The sequence below is a fragment of the Protopterus annectens genome, chromosome 1.part1 (assembly GCF_019279795.1).
Source record: "Protopterus annectens isolate FY-2018-M chromosome 1.part1, PAN1.0, whole genome shotgun sequence".
Classification (NCBI taxonomy): domain Eukaryota; kingdom Metazoa; phylum Chordata; order Ceratodontiformes; family Protopteridae; genus Protopterus; species Protopterus annectens.
Window position 1 is genome coordinate 1,287,198,455 of NC_056726.1, and position 15,012 is coordinate 1,287,213,466.

A 15,012-nucleotide genomic window follows, 5' to 3' on the forward strand; every position below is an offset into this window, starting at 1 on the left:
CGCCACAGCAGATCACCTGTTTCCATTTCTTCCTGTCCTCTGCATCTTGCTCTGTCACACCAACCACCTGCATGTCCTCTCTCACCACATCCATAAACCTTATCTTAGGTCTTCCTCTTTTCCTGTTACCTGGTAGCTTCATCCTTAGCATCTTTTTCCCAATATACTCAGCATCCCTCCTCAGCACATGTCCAAACCGACGTAATCGTGCCTCTCTGGCTTTGTTTCCAAACCTTCCAACCTGGGCTGACCCTCTAATATACTTATTCCTAATCCTGTCCACCCTCGTCACACCCAGTGCAAATCTTAACATCTTTAATTCTGCCACATCCAGCTCAAACTCCTGCCTTTTTGTCAATACCACTGTCTCCAACCCATATAACATAGCTGGTCTCACTACCCTCTTGTAGACCTTCCCTTTCACTCTTACAGGTACTCGTCTGTCACAAGTCACTCCTAACACTCTTTTCCACCCGAATATGAGAATGAGAGTACAATATTAAAGCAAATTTTTAGACACATCTCTGGACAGGTAGATAGTTTCATAGGGTCATAGTGCATCTATACTACCTGATCAAATGCTTAGGTTAGCGAATACCTAAACGTCGATCTGGTAATATCGAAAAATTAAAACAGCGAACAACTGATTTAATGTAGGGAATTAATTCTCTCTACCGTAGAAAAAAATTTTAAACCAAAAAAAAAAATTTAAACTAAAATGAACTGGGGGCTGTGCACCGTACACCACCCTAACTAAATATACCAACTCCGAGATCACTCTACAGTGGGGAAAGGGGCAAAATCCGCATAACAGCCAAGGGAATACTTTCCCTGTGTTAAATTGGTCGTTCGCGGTTTTTTTGCTTTCACTATTACCAGATCGACATTTAGGTATTCGCTAACCTAAACTTTCGATCAGGTAATAGGAACCCTCATATATGCATTTCAAATTGTTCTAGTACCCTTGATGAGTGTAAGCAGGGGCTAGAGAAGTGAAACAATTATAAGCAGGGGCCTGGGAGATGAACAATTTAAAGTGCCCATTAGTGACATAGGTGCCAAATCAGGGATGAATTTTTTGTTCCCCATCCAATTGTCCAAGTTACACTTGAATATGGTTTGGGAGGAACTCTACTTCAGATGGATGGGGATCCTGTTCCAGAGAAGGAGTAGACTCTGGGATACATATCTGTCTTCCAGCAGGTTGTATTTATATCACAGGCAAGGTGTAAGTTTTTAGGATGGGTAATTCCGGTGCTGTTTGTTTTGTGGATATGCAGGAAGTCCATGAGGGTATACAAGGCCTACTTTTCCTCTCAACAGCATGTAGGAGACAGAATACAGGGATAGGGTTTGAAGCAGTCCGTATAGGACATGTTACTTACATTCTGTATTCTTTTAATGAGGAACATCTGCAAACATTCTAATTATTGGATGTGCCTGATTAGGTACATACCAAAGGGGGCATTATGCTCAATGATGGGTATGGTGAGTACTGAATACTGTGGGATGATGACCTCCTTAGATCTAGATGACATTCCTTTGCTTATAATTTGCAGAACATAGAATAATTTCCTCACTACTGTAGACACATGATGATCAAAGCCTAGATTACTATCTATATGTGTCCCTAAGTCCCTGACTACTGGGTCAACTCTTAGGGGTGTGTGGTCCATATGATAGTAACTATGGGTGGATGCCTTCCTGAAGGATAGCATTATGCATTTTGTGGCATTTATTTTTATTCCATGGCTCTGACACAAGTCCTTTGTTGTTTTCAGCTCTTCCTGAAGAATAATAGTGTCGGCAGGGGAGTTTAACTGTTACTAATTTGCAGTCTTCTGCAATTATGGTCAGTCAGAGGCCCTTGACACCAGCCTTAACATCAGAGAAGTAAATGCCAAAAAGGAGCAATCCCGGGACCAATACCTGAGGGAATCTGCTTGTGGCTGGCCTCTTTGTAGAAACAGACTCCCAGTTCTAACTTCCTGTGTTCTGTCTGTGAGCCAGATGGCTATCCACTAAGTGACATAAGAGTTTATGCCTAAACTGTTGAGTTTGTCAACAAAGCCAGAGTGCCTTGGCCAGGTCAAGGTGGACAGTGTGAACCATGTTGCCATTGCTTTGGTGACATTCTCTAAGAAGTCTGTCAGACTGAGTAAGCATGGCCTGCCCTTGATAAAGCCAAATTGGGTTGCCTCCAGTGTCTAGAAGTTTTCTATGTCATTAATTACCATTGCCATGATAATTATTTCCATAGCTTTCCATATGAGACTAGCAAGTCTGTACCTTCCAGGGTCAATAGCAGGCCCACATTTGTGCCAAGGGATGATTGTTGCTGTTCCTCATTTATGAGGCACGAAGACTATTTGGAGGCTATGGTTAAATAATGTTTCTAAGGGGCCTGAAAAGACATGTTCCATGAATTTAGAAGGCATCCTTTGATATTGTCTGGGCCCACTGATGCAATGTTCTTGGCCTTCGAGAGAGCATTGAGGACCCATTCCCAAGTGATAGCAGGGAGAGTAAAATTTGATGATATTTCTTGAGGGAAGGTTTGGGGGAGGATAGGGGTAAAGTTAGAGCTGAATTTGTCTGCCAGTACATTTGCTATATCTTCTGGCTCAGTATAGGTGGCTCCATTGACAATGGGCTATGCGCACTTTTCTGGATTGCCTTTACAGGTAGATCATATGGCTAGACAGACAGACATACTGAAAGATGGATACAAAAGACATACACAGCTACATATGTATAGATCAAGTATTTTGTCAAATCTCCGTTATATCATAATGTTCTAGGTCATATTTACCATACCCCAACTAAACTGTCAGTACCTGATAAACGTATTCTTCTCTTATGTTTTCAGTTATCCGGCAACTATCAAAATGCATGTATCACAGAGTTCTGTTGTCTGTAGTATAAGCTGGAGTGCTGGCATGTTGGTTCAGACTGATGGATTTGTTAGAATGACACAGCTAGATGCCCTTCTTAATTAAACTGTAGCTTTATCATATGCCTTAACATCCTGTTTTATATGAGTTTGATAAAGGTATCCACTCGCTGAATGCAGGCTGATATGCCATATAATATTATTATTATTTACATGATTATGAAACAGTAATTACAATGGCGTCAGATCACTAGAGAAATTTTATCTAATATTCCTTTGAGGATGATGTACCAAACAGGCTGAGTTTAATCTCACATGCAGATATCTAACCCTGGATGTCATGTACTGGTTGAACTCTCAAAGAGTAGAGAGTAGTATTTCAGCACAGATGGTAGTTCATACTGTCCATGACTATCCTCTAGTATTAAGGACTTGGATGGAGTAACAGTACTATCTAGAGTTTATATGCATCATCTTCAATTGTACTAAGCCAAAAACTTCTTTTTCAAAGAATAAACATAATAATAAATTGTTCATTGCATAATAACTGTCTTAAACAAAGCATCTTGTTCATGCCGTCAGCAAAACCTCAAAAACCACAGTGTTCTGTTGCTCACATTAAATGGAAGGAGTGCTGACTTGTTCATTATGGCTTTTATGTTTCTTAAGATGACACAGTTATATGGCCTTGACTGATAAATCTCTAGAAAACATGTTTTGTATTAAAATATCCTGGCACCAGACATTTGCATTGTATAGATATGTGCCAGTGTTCAATATTGGATTTAACTTAGATTACAATGAATTAATTTTCTTGGTGGTTAAAAAAAAAACTTTAGCAAATCAGCTGTATATTTCCTGTTAAAGCACATGTAATGCACTCTTAAAAATTCATTAATGTGGCCTCCTTCCCATGTTTGTGTTGATTGTACATCTACTTTTGCGATCTCCAGTTTTATTACGCATACTTATTTATTTAACCAACAAAACAATTTCACTTAGAATGTTTCTGCAGAAAAATAATTATGAACTATCTGAGTAGTACGCATGTTCAGAAGATGGGTATAAATCAACTGCATGCTTACTATCAAAACTGAGGTTTCTTTGAGGCACTAAATATCTTAATGGCTGTATCTTGTTTCCTTTTTTGTTGTCTTAATTTTCACTTCATTTAAACATCATCCCCCACTCCCAACTACTGCTATCATCCTGCTTAACCAAGTTCCCCTCTACCTGTGCCAGTGGGTCCGCTGACTGCCTCTTTTCTTGTTTCTGAATCGAAAGTGGATTTTCAATTATTAGAAGGATTTTTACCTTCCCATTACTTGGAGAGTGGAACTGGTTGCTGTCTCTGATTTATATCTTGGTAACCAGTGGTAGAACTATGAATTTATGTGTTCTGTCCTCCTCCTCTTCCTGCTCTTTAATGGACTTCATTTTACATTACTGGAAACTGTCTCTTCAGACAAAGAGCAAAAATTTACTTCATCAAATGTTAATTGAAGGTTCTTCTTGGTCAGCTTAGTATTTATAGTATCCCCAACAAAACCCTTTCCTACCCTGAGGAGTGAAATAATTCATGAAGTGTGCAGTTTAAGTGGCTCTGCACTTATAAATGAAGCAAAATATATTACATTTTTATTTTATATGCCTAACTTTAAATTTTACAAAGAGCATAATTTTTGGAAAAGAAAGAATGATCAGCTTGTAGAAATAAATATTTTGTCATGAAAAAGTGTGTACCAGGGGACTGTGTTACATTGATATGAAAACACAGATATAATACAAACATGATCCATCAAGACTGTCATTTGACAGATCGATTGATAGATTGATAGATTTATTGACTAACTTGCATGCCATGATAATACTGATAGCAAGATTTGTACTCATTAGACAGGTAATCAAATAAACACGAGAAAGAAATGATATATTAAATGATGGCATACTAAAGGATTTGGTAAAATAAAACAAATGAAATATGAAATGCTCTCAGCATGGATAAGATTCACAGGAAACAATAAACTACAAAACCCTGCTAGCATGTTGGTCTCTTTCCCCATATGTAGCTACTTTTCAGGTCCTGTTAGCTTAACAGCACAACCCCCAGCACCACCGCAAACAAAAGAAACATACTATGATTTTTTTGTTTTGTTTTGTTTAACAGAGAGTAAGTTGAGTGAGTGAGTAGTGAAATAAACCAATCAATACTAAAAAAACAAACCCAGTACTGAGGCCAAAGTGCACACAAACCAAAACACTAATAAAATAAAAACACTCTTGAGGCGCAAAGCACTCAGAAGGAATAAAATTAGTGTAGTTTCTTTTAATATCCACTTTTGTAAAACTTCATCAGAAAACATACCAAATTAACTTAAAATGCTTGCAGAAAAACCCTAAGCAGGCTATACAAAAAAAAAAAAAAATAGATAATAAACAGAAGCATGGGCAGTGTATTCCCCTCAAAATAAATCAATGCAATGCTACAAGTAAGCTTTTTCATTCATTACAGACTTATGTTAGGAAATATGTGCCCAGTACCAAAAATTATCTGTGAAGGCACATAGATAAATGTCAACCAGTTTAACACTTAGATTCACTACACAATTTGAAATGGTAAATCGAAAGTGCTGCAAAGAATATGAAGTGAAAGTGTGTTGGCAAATTTGTGCTTGACCCAGCTCTCACCACACCATGCACCCAGTATAAAGGATTAGTTTACTGATTTTATTCATACTCAGAGCTGCAATTCTACACTGATGCACACCATTGCTCATTTGAGACTGATAGCGCACACAACGAAGACTGACTACAGTTATCACCAGCATTTAAGACTTTTATATAATCACATAGCTAGCATTACCTTGTCACATAATAAGAATTAGTTAGCTTTCTACTTTTTTCTTAATGTCATTAAAGTCTGATATATTGAAACCCCCTTCCTTCCAGCACCATTTCACAGATGATATGAGAAGTAAAAGGAGGAAAGTATAAAGAATGTCAGAAAAAATAATAACCGCTAGGCTAAGAACTTGGAGAAACATCTCCAGGTAGAACCTTGTACCTACATCATGTTTTTCTTTGTATATGCTCTCCTTGGGCAGACTTAAAGGGATGGAAAGGACTTTGTTCTGACAGGAACTTAACATTTGATTAGGCAAAGTTCCATTTAAGCAGTTCACTTAAGCAGTTCACATTTCTATTCTAAAGGTTTTGCAACTAGTTGCTCCATATAACCTTTGCACATAAATAATTAATGTGCTAAATTATGCCAAATTAAATATCTCATTCATGTTGTGCCAGGAAGCCTAAATTAATTTCTGTGTCATACCCATTTAAACACGTTTGAGCATTTAGACCCAGTGTAAATAAATGCCAAGGTGTACGTATGATTTCTGTATTCAGAAGAGTATATTACTGTTCTTAATATGAGTAGCTGTGACCACTGTGAACAAAGTACATTGCAAGATTTACAGCACATTGGTTGAAAAAGATCGTAAACTGAAAGAATAATGAAACTGAAAAAATTTGTGAGTCACCGTTTGGAATGATTACCTAAAAAAAATCAAATAATAAAATGGTCACGTAAAAAAGATTGGTATAAAAAGATAGAAACAAACAAAAGAAACAAAAAAATCTTAAAAAAATATTCACCCCGCCATACCCCATGTTTTTTTATGTGTACTTACTCTGCGATTGCAAAACAGCTGAGAAAGTGCAAATTCCCACTCCCTAGTATACCAGGATTTTGCACACACAAAATTCAGCATTAAAACAATTTAGTTTCTTTAGTGGACAAAATATTTATTGAAATGAAACGCTGGTGTTGAGGCAGGTCTACTTCACATGACTGAAAAATCAAAATACTGAGTTTCATTTGACAGACTACAATACCTAATTTTCAAAATACTGAAAACTCATTTGACTGAGACGCATTATACCGAAAGCTTACAATGCTGAATTTCAAAATCCTGAATTTTAAGCCATACACGTGATGTGTGTTCCTGTGACTTACTTGTGATAAAACAAATTGCTGTAACTTAAAGTGACAACTGTCAAAATACTGATAGTGGTGTAGATAGTAATGTTGTAGTGTTTCTAAACATGGGTATGTCTCTTCACATTTTTATGGGAAGCATCTAAAGTAATATGGCAGATGTTTCATGCGCTCCTGGCAATAGTGGCAGTATGTACAGTAATGTAAGGTAAGTAAAAGCTATATGCTGTTTTCCCCACTGTAGTGTGATAATAGAGTTAGTATATATATAGTTGGAGGGTATGGGGGCACAGCTCCCCGCATTGGGGATGTGGGGTGTGTAGCCCCCTAACTAGTTTGGTTTTACATCACCCAGTTTCTGTTAAGAGGGTAAGTAAGTAGTTTTTAAGTTTTGGAAACAGTCATTGGTGCTATAAGTGTGCATGGCTAGGGCTTAAAATTCATTATTTTGAAATTCAGCATTGTAAGCTTTCAGTATAAGGAGACTCAGTCAAATGAGTTTTCAGTATTTTGAAAATTAGGTATTATGGTCTCAGTCAAATGAAATTCAGTATTTGGATTTTTCAAAAAACAGCAAAACACAAAGACTAGAACCACTAGGCTAGAAATAAAATGTAGCAGTCACACAAGTAGTATCCAAAGCATTTAATGGTGCTTCCTGGTAAGGAAAAATAACTAGTTGCAGCTATAGTATTCCAGTCCATGACTGTCTTTTCAATTTAAATGCAAGTACTTTTATTTCACCCAGGTATGAGTCGCAGAAACGTATTCAAGACAGTGGGACTAATTTAAAAAATATTAATTTGTCTGACGACTTTAAATAATGATATTGAAACTTTATTGTTGAAGGTAACAAAATTTGTTTCAGCATTTCTCTCCAGTTTGGTAGATATTATTCTTGAAATGAGCAGGTTTTGTAGAAAGTTGCATTTAAGAGTATAGTTTCAAAATCGTGCTTGTGGTGTGAATATTTTTGCTGGGGATAATGATGTTATGGATTCAAGTATTTGTTCTGATGATTCTCTTCTTAACATGTCGTCATATGAAAATGAGGTGTGTGATATCATGGGTGAGTCATTTGAGGGGGAATTGGAAGTCAAGAGGGTGGTTTTTACACAGGTTATGGTAAATTAGTTGTACCACGGGTGCCTTACAACAGTAATTTATTTCTGCCCAAATCTTCATTAGCAATTTGTCAATTTGAACTGCACAGACAAATTGAATTTGAATATGAAAAATTCAGGAAAAGATGTAGAAAGTATAACTGAATAAAAAAAAATGGTTAGCTTTAAACAAATTATGGGATGCCAATGATAATTATGTATATACTCAAGCTGACAAAGGTGGTAATTGGGTGAGTTTGTCTAGATCTAGATACAATACTATGGCTTGGGGAATTGTTAAGGGACACATCAGTTTACACCAGGATCACGGGTGATGTTATTCCTGCATTTAATGTTGGGTTATTAGAACTTTTGGAAAAAGGTGAGAGACTGGGATTTTTCTCCCCAGCGGATGTCAAGAAATTATATGTGAAGAACCCCAGGGATGCAATTTTCTTCATCATTCCCAAGATTCATAAATGTTTAAACAACCCACCGGGCAGACCGATGGTATGAGGAAGGGGGTCATTTTTGCAGAATGTGGGCATTTTTTTGGATCATCAGTTGAAGGTGTAGCTGCCTAAAATTGCATCCCATATTAGAAATGACAAGGATCTCTGTGATCTGGTGAGAGGAATGAAGTGGAATGCAGAATTTTATTGGGAAAGTGTAGATGTTAAAGTTCTTTATACTAGCATCTGAAATATCTGGGGTTTGGAAGCAGTTGGTAAATTGATAGGGGAGGGCCCACACACTGTTAGAATTCTCATTGACTCACAATTGTTTTAAGTTCAACAAGCAGTGTTTTTTGCAAAAGAAGGGCACTGCGATGGGGGCTTCATATGCCCCTTCGTATGCTATTATTTTTATGAATCATTTTGAGAATTTGTTTGTTTATAACTCTGAATTTTTTGCACATCATGTTGTAGTTTATAAGAGGTATATAGATGATTTGATTTTTATTTGCAGGGGTAACACCACACAATTTCAGGGTTTCATGGATATTCTAAATAGCAATTGTTTTGGTTTGCAATTTACTTATAAAACTGATGTGGAGAAGATTCAATTTCTTGATTTGGAATTTTTTGTGACAGGAAATCAAGAAGTGTCCTTTAGGCCCTTCAGTAAAGAGACTACTGTCAGCAATTTTTTTTCAGCTGACAGCATGCCTCCCCCTCATTTGTTGGCTTCACTTCCTTATGGTGAATATAATCATATTTTCAACAATACTTGTGACAAGTATTCCTTGGATGAGGAATTTCAGAAAGTCAGACATAAGCTTTTGGAGAGAGGATATGTTCCAGTTATTCTTGATGGGGCTGAAAAAAGATGTGGGAATTTGGCAACAATGGCATGTGCTATTTCTAACAATACAAGGGGTAGACTGAAGTTAGGATCAACCAGCACAGTTAGATCAGATAGGGAGGATATAATTTTTTTTGTTCCTAAATATTCTCCCTCTTCCAATGTCTTGAGGGAAACTGTTGAGAGGTTTTGGCCCATGGTATGTGATGATCCCACTTTGTTAAATTTGTTTCCCAAAAGAATAACATTTTCATATAGTAAGTTCTTAAATCTAAATTAGGTATTAAACTTGAAGAAAGATGCTGGAGATCATGCTCAAATGGGCTGCTATTCTTGTGGAAGTTGCAAAGTGTGTGCTAGAGTATGAAATTTGGATGGGGGCAGCATTAATGGTAGAAAGTATAAGGCCATGGGTATCTTTAATTGTCGATCTTGTGGGGTTGTATACATCATTGGTTGTGGGTGCATACCCAAAAAGTGATACATAGGACAAACCAAGAAAATGGCTAAGAGTCGCATTATGGAACACTTGGGTGACATCAGACATGGTAGAGTGCAAAATCCTGTGGCAAATCATTTCCACACAGTTCATGGTGGTTCGGATTCCAGTTTACTTTTTAGTATTTTGGCCAAACCTCTTAACAAACAGGGAGAGGAGTTTTTGATTAATTTATTCAAATTAGAAACAAAATTGATTATTAATTTTGGAACGTTATACCCCAAGGGTTTAAATCAGGAATTGAACACTAATTTTTCTTAATATTAGGGTTGTACAAGCAGAAGTTATTTTTTATATTACATTTCTTAACAAATGTCAGTGCAACATTGTAGAGTATGAATTCTTGTTTAATTATTATATATTTTAACATGTTATACTCTTGGGTGCATGGTCTATATTTTGCTTGATAGACTGAAATAATTGAATCAGCACTCATCAGAAGTTTTCTTCTTCCTTTATGCACAGAAGGATCATTCCGCCTCCCTTGCACTGAATGTCATCCTTGTATTTCCTTACGGGATATAATTAGCTTTCAAGTTCTGTAAACCACAGGCTAGTTTATTAAAGCCTTAGTGAGTGTTGGTATGGCTTAATCAGTTCATCTAATCATATTTTGAGGAAAAGTGATTTTTTTCAGCCAGATTGCAACAAAGGAAAGCAATATTAAATATTTCAGAACACTTCTGATAGAATCATATCTGACAGAATCATGAAATATTACTACAAATACCATCACAAAAACATTTAACTAGTTCAGTTCAATGCACAATTGCAAACATTAATTAATTAATTAATTAATTAATTAATTAATTAATTAATTAACATAATAAAGCCTATAATCAGGCAACATACACAAACAACCTCTTATCCATATGTTTGTGTAGCAAAAATTATCATATGGTAGAAAATCTGTAATGAGCATATGTTTTACAATATTTGAAGTTTGAGAGATTTTCTGTTTTTATACTGTACATATTTTTTGGACAGAGCTAGTATTTTTCGCAGCAGCTGATATGCATATCAAATAAATAAAAAAAATAGCCTGGCATCCATATTTTGTAAAAATCCATTCCACAGTATGTGTTCTGATTTAAAAACTGAGTCTTGCCCTTTTCTTGTCAGGAACAAAATCTGTAATTACGCAGTGCATTCAGAAAGCCACAGAAAGTATCTCTTCTTTCAGCTCAAAGTTTATTATACTTTTTAGTGTAGTAGTCATAAGGCTACTGCTCTGACTTTTACTTTCATATACAAACTCAAGTTTGTTTAATCATTTTCATGCCAGCTCTCTTCTATACTTTCTGTAATACTTTTCTGCTTCCATCTCCCTGTCTATGGCAAACAAACTGCAACAAATTATTGAAGAAGAGAAGTATTCCACTAATCTCTCATGGTATATCACAGCTGAGTGGATAAGTGTGGTACATGAAATAGATACAAAGTAACAAACAGATACTATTGCTGAGCAGAGGTGAAGTTAACTACTGAAATGCGATTCCTGTGACATAATCAGTACACTTGTGCTTACAAGTACCACATATGAGTACATACGTGGTAGATATAAGCCAAAACTAACAGTAAAGATTTGTAACCCAACCACAAAAGCACCAAAGGAAATCTGAGAATTTGCTAAATAGGCATAATTTCTGGATCAAATTCCTGCAACTGCTTAAAGTACTGCTGGTACAAATATGGGTAATAATTCATTACTGGGAAAATTGTTGACAAGTTTTTGAAAAATAAGATGCTTTCGTTGTAACCAACACTAAATTTTCAGAAATATCAGCAATGCTGACACTGGTTATCTAAACAACCCCATCTGTGTTTAAGACTGACTGTGCAGTTATCTAGTAAGAGACATTTTACTTGAGTTTATACTTTATTTCTTGACACTGTTGTCCACTGTTTATAGGAAGGAAGGGATATCTTGTACACAAGGAGATTTACTTTGATTTTTATTTTGTTTTACCTTTGATTTTTACTGTTTGTTGAGAAAGGGATATGTTGTAGACAGGTAAACTGTAGTCATCCAATGGGCATAGTCAACTATAAATGCACACAGACTGCAGAGAGGATGATCCAGAGCTTTTCAATCCTGTCTTGGTTTGTCATGTGTTGATATTTATTGTTAAAAAGAGGTTCCACTGCAAACGATAGAGAACAGAAGGTACTGTGTGCAATGTAAGTCCAGCTTTTGTGCGACTTTCACAACTTAAACGTTCAGAGTAACAACTGTACCGCACTTAATCTTATATTTAGTTGCATATTGTTTATGTGATTTTGCTCACAGAAGTTGATTTAAATTCTCTTTGAATTCTATGATAGCTGTTGATCATTCTTTTCTTTGAGAATTTTTATTCCTTTGCAACTGAATATTGATTCCTTAAATCAGTATGTTATTAATGATTTTGTAAAGCACAAATGTCTTGTACAGTGTAATAAATGCTATGTATGTGTAAAAGTAATGCCTGCACTGGTGATCTGTCTTTTTCATGTTAAATGTTGGATTATTTGACATAATTCATAGTAAATCTAGACTTACTGATAATGATCGTACTTGTGAAATTGGCACAGCTTGCAGAACTGTTGTTACATATATTAATGACTAGACTGATAAAATAACTAATGTTAGGCAAAGAGCAAATAGAACACATTTAGGAAAGGAAGTGTCTATTGTCGGTAAATATCACTCAACCCCTTTGAAACATGCTAATGCCCTTGACATCTTTGGAATTCTGGATAAAAGTTTTCAGAAATCTGAGAATTCAGAAATATAGAAGGAAATAAAAAAGAACAGTAGAAGTTCACAACAAATAACAAAGAAGAAAAACAAACTGTTAAATATCTGTAAAACAAAAAAGAATATATACTAAACAAGGCACTGCTTTGTTATGTAACACACAAAGTACAGGGAATAATAACATTTTTCTATCAGAATAATTTCAGTCTACAGAAAAAGGTAGCATATTTTAAAAAGATAAGGTGGGAAGAGGCAAAGGACAGGAGAAAAGGAAGAAATTAAAAATAAATATGGAAAGACTTGAAGAATATTATTGTAAGAAAAAATAGGAGAAAAATAAACACTGACATGTCTCAAGCTGTGGATGTACAAAGCCTGCTGGATGAGAAATGTATGCTTGCAAATGTAATATACAATGAAAACAGTGGGATTAATACGACTAATGGTGATAAAGACCATTCCTTTGTAACAACTGATAGAGCAGATATTACTGAATTAGAAGTTGAAGATTCTTCAGATTTGGTCAGAAAAGATATTTGTGAAACTGGAGATTCAGTTATTAGAGGAACTGATACTTCCATTTGCAGAGAAGATAACGAACATTGAATAGTGTTCTGCTTGCCAGGACCAAAAACAAAGGATGCAAGACAAGCTTTGGAATGCCTTAATGTAAGGAAACACGGATCAGTTTTTATTCATGTCAGTACAAATTTTCTCATCCACAAGGACTCTCCGACTGTCATTATGGAACTTACAGCCCTCTTAGATAGTAAATTTATACTGGTATTAGAATGTATTTTAAACAAATCACATAGGAGAGTCAGGTCACTGAATTAAAAAGATTTTTTTGGATAACCACCTCCATGAAAAAAAAAAATGTCCATTTGAAAAAAAATGAAAATGTGTAAAGCATCCAAACCTTATTTTGGGCAAATGTGTTCAGACTGGATGACATGCATTCATCAAGATCAGGGAAGAGAATTTTTGCAGCAGATGTTTTGCAATATTTTGTAAACACAAGGCAGGATTTTGCCAGGTCGAAAATTTAACAGTTCATAGATAACAACATTTGATGCATCTCTGATACTTGCTAATGCTAGGAGCATTAATAATAAAGTTTTTTTTTTTACTGGAAAATTTGCTGTGTTCCCAGGATGTTATTGTTTGTGAAACATGGTTAAAGAACGATGACTGGAAACCATTTCTGTCAGGGTATAAATGTTTTTACAAAAAAATCAGGTAGAGGTGTTATGATAGGAAATAAGTTAATTATAAGACATGTAACTGTGACCATAAAGATAACCGTAGAAAATATAACAATTGTTGGACTGCAGAGACCACCAAAGTCAAACGCAGATGACCTACAGAAAGTCATACATTCCTTGCATGAAACACAAGATGGAAGAATAATAGTGGCTGGGGACTTACATTTACCAGAAACAAACTGGAATAATATTGATTCAACTACATTAGTAAGGAAATTATTCATGACATATGGTCAAGAACAACAATTGCTTCAAATTGTTAAAAAAAAAAAAAACATCAGGGAAAGGAACACATTAGACATTGTTTGTGTTCCTAAAGAAATTACTGTGACTTCACGTCAAGTTTTACCACCACTGATGTGCAGAGATCATGGGATTATAAAGGTTAGTTTGTTGCTAGATAACTTTACCAAACTGAAATTTAAACCGATGCACAGTAGATTAATTACAGATTATATGCAGCACAGAACTAAACAAAATGGAATCTTGTTACAAGATAGTCAAGTTTGCAACTGATGCCTCCTATAGATCCCACCGCTGTCTATTTCTCAAGCAACTCAACTGGCTGGAGTTGCCTCACCTACTCCTACTCAATCAACTCTCATTACCACATAAGGTCTACTACCTTCCTAACAAAACCACAGCACTTCTGCAACTAATTCATCCCTACATCACCACTAGAGCCTTAAGATCTACTAACCAAAACCTCATAAATGTCATCAAACATAAAAACGATGCTCGGAAATCTCTCTTTGCATGCACTATTGCTAGAACCTGAAATTCACTCCCAAGCCAAATTACCTTTTTAAAAAACTCCTGAAAACTCATTATGAAAACAGCTGGCTTTATTTATGCTATACCCCTGGCTAACCCACCCGACTGCACTGTTTGCAAGGATTCCATCAGAGATCACCTGTATCTCCTGGTATACTTGTTTATCTAATGATATGTACCTTCAAATTCAATAACATACACTATATTAAACAAATGCCCATCTTGGGGAAAAAAAAAGAAAAAATGTATGTGATTGTATGTATTATATACAACAAGAACTTTTTAATGTTGTGTTGTGTCTTTTAGCTTTTCCCGGTTAGGGGTCGCCACAGCGGAACTCCGGTCCACTAATGATTGGCAGTAGATTTTTATGTGTCGAGTTGCCAGCTCTGAAGCATAACCTTCAACGAAGGCACGCCCATTCACGCATGTCTCC